We start from the raw sequence: 8452 nt of genomic DNA, 5'->3' as shown, positions 1-8452 counted from the left end.
TAGCTCTGGCCAAGCTGTATCTCCAACTTACCTAGGTTCAAGAAGGTGCAGGGAATCCGTGGTGTTTCACCTTCCATCATTTTGCAGATGAAGAATATGGCTTTTCCGTGGACTATGGCAAGACTTCTTCCACGTATCTCTAGTTGATACAGAAGTCGGGGAGAGCAGAACCCTCTATCTGGTAGGATAGGCGTGAGAGGCTGTGTGCTCTCTAGAAGGGGTCTGGCTTTCGAGGGCTCACTGTGAGCCTGCATGCAGGACTAATGAGGGCATTTCATGGTTTAGTTCTAAGGATGGAGTATTGGAAGAATGTGGTGTCCCATGTAATACTGGGAAGAGGACAGGTCTGCAGTTCACTGTAGAGTTACTTCATGGGAGTGGTGGTGATCTGCAGTATCTGCCTCATGAGATGTCTGTCCTTTATTGAGTTCTGGGTGTGCTTTCTGGAACTGTGTTCTAATGGCTGGGATTTCCAAGGAGTGGGATTTTTTGGCATCACTGTAAGAGTTGGTCCACCAGGAGTGGGCAAGTCCCTTTCTGCTGCTGAGAATTGTGTCTCTAGCGGTTGGAGTGTGTATTACAAACCTAGAGGTCAATGGTGAGGTGGTTACAGTGGTGAGCAGGCTATTGTTATTGATGATTTTTAAGGGTGAATTCCATAGGATGAGATGTTAGATCTTATGGTTAGGGATCCTCATTAAGTACCCAGAAAGGAGCTTTTTCAGAATTTCATATTCGATATCTTTTTATTACTTCTAATAGTCTTCCTCGTACTTGGTGTTCCAATGAGCAGTGCATTACAACATTGCCTGCATTTTACCCGTGTGTTAATGGGGATGTGAGAAAAGAAAATGTGTCAGTGATTCTACAGATTGTACACTGGAACAGCCAAATAGTGAAAAATTTTTTTTTTCATTTTTGACACAAGGTAGGATGTATCCTGCTGTTTAAACCAGGAGAGAGGGTCCTCTTTTGGTACTAGTTTTGAGTACCATAGGCCTTCCTAGGGAACATTATCAGATTCTGTTGGAAATTTGGTCTTTTTATTGTGGAAGAATCAGGAGTCAACCAATTTTTGTCTCCCGTTTCATTTTCTTTTTTTCTTTCTTTTTTTTTTTTAAAGATTTTATTTATTTATTTGACAGACAGAGATCACAAGTAGGCAGAGAGGCAGGCAGAGAGAGAGAGAGAGAGAGAGAGAGAGAGAGGGAAGCAGGCTTCCTGCGGAGCAGGGAGCCCGATGCGGGGCTCGATCCCAGGACCCTGAGATCATTACCCGAGCCGAAGGCAGCAGCCCAAACCACTGAGCCACCCAGGCGCCCCTCCTGTTTCATTTTCCATGAACATTTCCATGATATTTGGTTTCACACCTCTACCATTATGAAGTCATCCCAGCATTGGCACCAGCTCACCCTTCTCTGCCAAGGGGATGTTTGGGCCAAGATGAAAGCCGTTTCTGGGTGACTGGTAAACTCTAGTACCAGAATTCTGTCAGTAGGGAATTACTGGAATCCTAAGTTCCAAACCAGCTCCTGACAGCAAACGAAATATATTTCAGATTTAGACATAGCAGAGAGAAATTTTGTGTTTACAGTGAAAACTGAAGAAAATGTGTCATCACTAAACCTAATGTTAACTCCTACCATTGATGCTGAAACCTAACCTGACTCTATAACCCAAACTGGAACCCTGAATCCTAAAACTGAAATCGAGCCCAAAGCCTGGACTCTGAATCTGAGTCCTGGATCCAAGCCCTGAGCCACAAACCCTAACCCTAAACTAGAACTCTGAGTCATGAACCCTGATCTGAAATCCCAGCATGAAGCCAACCCCCAAATTTGACCTTGAACTTTTTACCATAAGCCCTGAAACTTAGACCCTAAATCATAAACCTAAAGCTCTAAACACTAACTGTCCCCTTGCCCCTCACTCTAAATCCTCACCCCAATCTTAAACCCTCTCCCTGATCTAGAATTCTGACTGAAACCTGAACCTGAACCCAAATTCCAACCCTTCACCACACTTTGCTTATGCATTCGTCATTGATAGATATTTACAGTTTCTACCTTTTGATTTTTGTGAACATTTTTTAGGTTGAGGGCTAGAGTTAGGGTCTTGGATTGGGGTGAGGGCCAGGCTTGAGAGCAAGTTTAGGTCTGATTGTGGGTTTGCTTCAGGGCCAGTGTCATGTTCGGTGTCACTGTTTGAGGGACTGTTGTCATTCCATATTGTTTCCAAGTCACTGTTCCTTAGCAATTTTTGGAGAAGCTGGGGGTATATTGGGCTCCATGCAGCTTGAATTTCCGGAATGAAGTGGCTTCAGCTGGACCCTGGGAGGGAGCAGGTGCTTCCATTGAAGGGTGAGCTCCCCTAGTCCTGCACTGCCCTCCCTCGCCAGCAGAGGGCGCAAGACCCCAGCTCCTGCCCTGAGCCTGACCTGGGCAGCTGCACTAGGGACAGGAGCCCAGCCTCATCAGGGCCTGCTGGGAGACTTCTGGAGGCACTGGAGTCGCTCCCACCCTGACAGAGGCCACTCCCGCCCTGACAGGACTCGCTGTGGAGGATGTGGGGTCGCGTCCACACTTACAGCAGTGCAGCCTCCTCAGGACCAGCCTCTGGAAGAGAAGGTAAGGAGAAGCCACCTGAGCGGGGACAGGGAAGGCGGTGCGTGGTCTCAGGCTCCCATGGAAGAAAAGGGCAATCTGTGTACACAATGGGGCTTCCATGGTTATGTGTGCGGTGACGTGGCCTCCCGCAGTGCTATGTGCGGCTGCGGGTTCTCCCTTTTCTAAGCTTGATATGCGCCCCGGGTCCCACCACTGTGTTTGGGCACATGCGGATTTGGTTCCTGGGGTTCCTCAGACTACAGTCAGGGAGCGGCCTCAGTGCTCGTCGCCCCCCACCCTGCCTTGGCCGTGCGGGGTCCTTCCCATGTCCACACCCGCTTCAGGGTTGGTCCAGAGTCTGGAAGTTCAGGAGTGACAGCGTGGACTCTGTAGACAGCTTTGGGGAGAGGATGTATATTCCCGGTGTCGGTTCCTCCCTGAGCACAGAGTGTTTCCCCAACTCCGTGTGTCTCCCTCCATGTCTGTCATCAGTGTTTCACGGCTGTCAGAAGACAGGTCTGTCACCTCTTCGTTCAGGGAACTCCTGGGTATCTTGGTCTTTTGGATGCAGTCGTGAATGCGATTGTTCTCCGTAGTCTCTTTCTGATGGTTCCTTTGGAGCATGTAGAAATGCATGTGATTAGTGTATATTGATTTTGTTCCTTGCAGGTGTCTGGAATTTATGAGTTCTGTTTGCCTTGAACTCAAACTGCCAGTTATTTGACCAGCAGCATGGGTTTATTTGGGAAGAGCAGAGAACGGCAGTCTGGGCTGAGCAAGCTCTGGTTCCATCACAGGCAAGTGCAAGAAACAAAGGAGAAGAAAGTTATTTCATGGAGGAGGAGGAAGAAGTTGGGAGGGGTGCTTGGAAGGAAGGTCCACTGAAGAGAGGCGGGGGTTTGGGGTGATGGAGGATTCTCCCCGGCTGAGCTGCAGGGATGGTGATTTCTTGTAGATGAACCTCCAGCTTCCCCTGTGGGGCCTGGAAGGGATGAGTCTCTCCTGTGGGGGATTCTGATGTGGGGTCTGTGATGGGCATTGAGCGGCAAGTGCCCCCTTCCACCCTCCCCTTCTGGAGTGCCTAGTCTGCTTTACTGAGGCTTCCCTTCATGCTAACATGTGGCCTCCTCCAAGGGTGAGTGGCCTCTGCACGGTGGGTGACCTGGATCTGGGAGGGCTTGGCCTTCATCCCGAAGTCCGATGTCCTCTCTGCTTCTGTGACTTTGTGCTAACATGGATGTTTGGGAGAGTCATTTACTCTGCGGTGAGTTCAAAGTGCAGGCATCTTGTCACAGCTGCACACATGCACTTTATAATTGTACCTCTTATATTTAAGCCTTTAACTTATTTTGAGTTAATGTTTATATGTGATATTAAGTAAGGGTCCAGTTCCATTCTTCTGTGTGTGGATAGTCAGTTGTCTGGCACCCTTTGTTGAAAAGACAATTCTGTCCCCCCAGTGCAATGTTGACCACCCTTGTCAAAATTCAGAGGACCACAGGTGAAGGGGTTTATTTCTGGGCTCTCTATTAAATCCTACTGATCTGTATGCATACTTATTTTTTAAGATTTTATTTATTTATTTGACAGGCAGACATTGATCACAAATAGGCGAAGAGGCAGGCAGAGAGAGAGGAAGAAGCAGTCTCCCTGTTGAGCAGAGATTCCCAATTCAGGGCTCCATCCCGGGACCCTGGGATCATGACCCCACCAAAGGCAGAGGCTTTTAACTCACTGAGCCACCCAGGCGCCCCTGTATGCATACTTTAAAATTTTTTTAAATTTATTTAAAAATTTTCAAATTTAAATTTAATTTATTAGCATATATGTAGTATTCTTTTCAAGGGCTATGCATACCTTTAGGACAGGATCACAATGTTTTAGTTACTGTTGCTTTGTATTAAGATTCAAACATTGGAAGTATGACCTTTCGCCTTTGATTTTCTTTTTCAAGATTGTTTCGGCTGTCCTGTGGTCCCTGAAAATTCCATATGACTGTTAGGATTAGCTTGTGTGTTTCTTCCAAAAGGCCTTTGTGAAATGTCTTGGGAACACACTGAATCTCCACATTGCGTTGTGTACTGTTGCCATCTTATCAATAGTATGTCTTTCATCACCGTGGGGAGTCCTCAGACTGATGTAGGTTTCCGTTACTTTCTCTCAGCAAAGTTTCGTACTTTCCAGTGTACAAGACATGCACGTTGATTACCTCTATTCCTAAGCATTTTGTCAATGTTGGTGTTTCCTAAAATGGAATGGTTTCCTTAAATTCCATTTTGGATGATTCATTGCGTGTGTATACAAATGAGAGATTTTTGTGTATTGATATTTTGTCCTGGATCTTTGTAGAATTAGGGTATAAATTACAAAGGTTGGTGGGTCATGCACAGAGCATTAAAGTTCTGGACAGTCATTGCCTTGGGGTCCATCTCGTGGGTCTTGCTGGCATCTGGGAGTGGTTATGCTGGAGGGGTCATTTTGGTGCCCGTCGGGTCTTTGACTCTTTGACTTAAGAGATGAGCCTGAAGGAGGGAGGTCGTCGGTTAGGAAGGCCAGAGTGCAGGTGGGTAAAGGCCTCTTTAGCTCAGAGAGCGGGAAGCTTCAGGCCCCTGCAACACACCTTGCCCTGTTCATTGCTTCCAGGTTCCTGGTCGTGAGTTCTGGCCTTCTAATGAACTGGTGAGGTAGTCAGTAACACGTTTCCCTGAGTTCCATGAGCCGCTATTAGAGCAGACTGCGAGCAGACTCCTCAGAACCCTAGTAGGATTCCGCCCTCTACCCCTAAGGTAACAGCATAGGGATCCAGTGACCCCACACAGCAAGCAACTACAGCGAGCAGCCAGAAGGAGGCCTCGTGTAAGGACGGTCTGATTTCAGAATGCTTCCATGAAAATATTCATCGTCACACCCTGAACTCATCAGTAGGGCCAAGTTCTGGGGTTCTGGTAGCTTCCAGGTAGCTTCAGGTAGCTTCCCAGGAGAGGGCAGTTTTAACCAAGGTCCGGAAGATGGGATGGGCTTCCTGACTCGACAGTTTCCTTCAGCCTCTCTTAAGGTCCCTGGTGGGGTCTGGAAATTGACACAGAGAGATGAACAGGAGAAAAGCAGGCAAAGCGTATTGATTTTTTTTGGTGGGAACCTCATATGAACATGGAGACCAGCAGAGGTGACTGGAGCAGGCGGCTCTTCTCCCTTTTAGACAAAGAAGCCATGGATGTGGGAAGAACTGAGAGAGACGGGTTGGGACTAGGCAGGTTTGTTCCTACAGCCTTTGGGGCCCGGAATTCTTCCTTGACTCTCGTGAGAAGCATGTCCTCCCTGCGGTCTGGGCAGAGCAAGTGCCACATGGAGTTTTCTGACCTGCTTCAGGGAAGAAGGGCTGATGGCTGGGGATCCGAGGAACTTTTCTGCTTCTGCTCAATGCAAAATTCTTTCCGTTTCTGTGTTGCCAAGGTGCCATATTTGGGGTAGTGTGTCCTGACCCTCACCAGCCTGGCACTGCGCTCCTTTTCCTCCTCGTATCCAGGACATTGGATGTGCTACTTTGGAGATGTCCCAACCCTGGGGCCGTCCCTTGTCCAGGGAGCACCTGCCTGTAGGGTTGGGGGGGTGCCTATGACTTCCCACATGGGTGCCCTGTTGCTATGGGTGGCCACCCCTCCTTGGGAAGATAGTGTGAGAGTGTGCCGATCTTACTTCAAGAAACTGACTTCATTCCTGCAATGTCTACCCGGTGGTGGGATCATACAGGAGTTCTAATGTTAGTGTCTTGGGGAAGCTCCATTTCTTCCCACCATGGCTGTACTAACCAAAGTCAATTCTCGATGATTTTACCTAAAACCAGAGATTTTTCTAGAACCTCACCAGCAGAGAACATGAGAACATTTTCAAGACCTTGCTAATTATACTAACCACAGGAACAAACTGGTAACTCAGAAACTATTGAAATGAAGAACTGGTTCTCCTTCTCCCATGTCTGGCTAGTGCGCTGCGCTCTGGCTCGATCCCACCTCAGGCAGCTGGAAGGTTGACCTCCCAGGTCAGCTGCCACTAAGATGGCTACTGTTTCCAGAAATTCTTCGGGGTGTGGTCGGTGTTGCCCACCTGTGCACGGATCATGTTGGCGACCTCTGACAGTGGAGCCACAGGTCCTCCAGGCATGGTCCCTCCCTGGCCCCCAGTGGAGCCGTCACACTGAGGGTTTAATGGACAGGAGCTGCCCCCAGGGAAAACCACCCGAGATTCCCACTGTCCCTACCTGACCTCCAGATGCTAGTCAGTTACTCCTGAGCTTCTGGTGTCTTCCTGGGACCCTGACCTGGCTGTTTTCAGACAGCTCGTCCAGTGGTACCCTCACTTTCTGGGATGGGGATTTGCTGGAGTCTGCAGTGTGTCAGGCTGCCTCACCTGGATCGCTTCTTAAAGGTACATCGTCTGGGCCATCTGAGGACCCAAGACTGTGGGTCTGTGGCCTGGAGGGTTTCTGAGCAGAGCTGGTCGGATGGGAGGGCTGTAAGGCCCAAGTCAGGTTTCCAGAATGCTGTTTGTGGTCCCTGGCATCCTAGCAGTTTTGAATCAAGCCCTGAGATCTTTAAAATGTCAGCAGTATCACAGCGTGGGCCAGAAAATCAGGTCTCCGAGCGCCTAACCCCACCTAAACTATTGCCACTTTTTGCACTTGAGCTGAGGACAGAGGATTTGGAGTCGGGGTTTGAGGGGGAGATTGTGGCCAGATTCTGTGTTTGGGGACACAGGCCATCCAGAAAGCTTGTGCTGAGCCTGAGGAGGGGGCCTGTGTGGAGACCCCAGCTGCAGACACTGCTGTCTGCCGATGCCCCCTCAACCTGCCCCAGGGCACCTGCTGCTGGGGGAGCACCTGGCCCTCTCTCCCGCGTCAGCGGTGCCTCCCCGCGTCAGCGGTGCCTCCTCGCCTAACAGTCACCGCCAGCCCGCAGCCTGAGAAGGTGGATACCACAATGAGTCCAGCCCTGGGGACAGATCCCCTGTGTGTGGGACATGGTCTCCCAGCAGGGCTGAGTGCCAGGCCCCCCGGTGCTTGCTCTCCTCCTGGGGGCTCACCGTGGCACATCCCCAGTCAGGCTCCCTGGGCCCAACTCCTCCCTGCTCAGAGACCACCCCTGGCCCAGGCTCCACACGCTGGGACGGCATCAGGTCATCTACACCTTCTGGACTCGTGCTCCCATGGCCGTGACATTGGCACAGGCTGGCCTCACAGACTCGTCAGAGAGGACCCAGTGCAGGAAGATGCAGGCCACTGCAAGGGAGATGCCAAGTGACCCCGGAGGGAGCACACAGGCCTGCACAAAGCATGGGGCTCTTGGAGCCCAGTGTGCGATGTGGGCACCCAGCCAAGGGGCACAGGAAATCTGGCAAGGGTGTCCCGGTGCGGGGAGATCGACCACCAGAAGGTCACAGGAGAGGCAGGAGACAAGGAACATGACAGGACAGAGCTTCCCAAGGAGGTCGGTGGAAGGATCAGAGGCTCGCAGAGACCCTGGGAACACTCGGAGGCGCTGGAGATGTTGGTTGAAACACTGTCATTTGGTCAGAAACATTGTGTCACAAACCCACAGTCATCGCTGGATGATTTACTCTTTGTTGCTTGTAGGAATCAGGGAGTATAGAGCCATTAGCACTCATGGTGCATGAAGTCTAGGATGTATTTACTTTTCATCAATCTTGGGGACTAGATTTTCCTAGAGGAAGTGCTAAGCATGGGTCTCTCCCTTGTTTTCTTTGTGCAAAGGGCCTCGTTTCAGGAGCAGATTCCTGGTGCTCATCACCACGGCTAGCCCTGAGGCCTGCCCCATCACCTCCCCCAGTGG

Source organism: Mustela nivalis (genome assembly GCF_964662115.1).
Source record: "Mustela nivalis genome assembly, contig: HAP1_SCAFFOLD_2748, whole genome shotgun sequence".
Lineage (NCBI taxonomy): Eukaryota > Metazoa > Chordata > Mammalia > Carnivora > Mustelidae > Mustela > Mustela nivalis.
The sequence above is the reverse complement of the archived record's forward strand: the minus strand, read 5'-3'. Positions refer to the sequence as shown.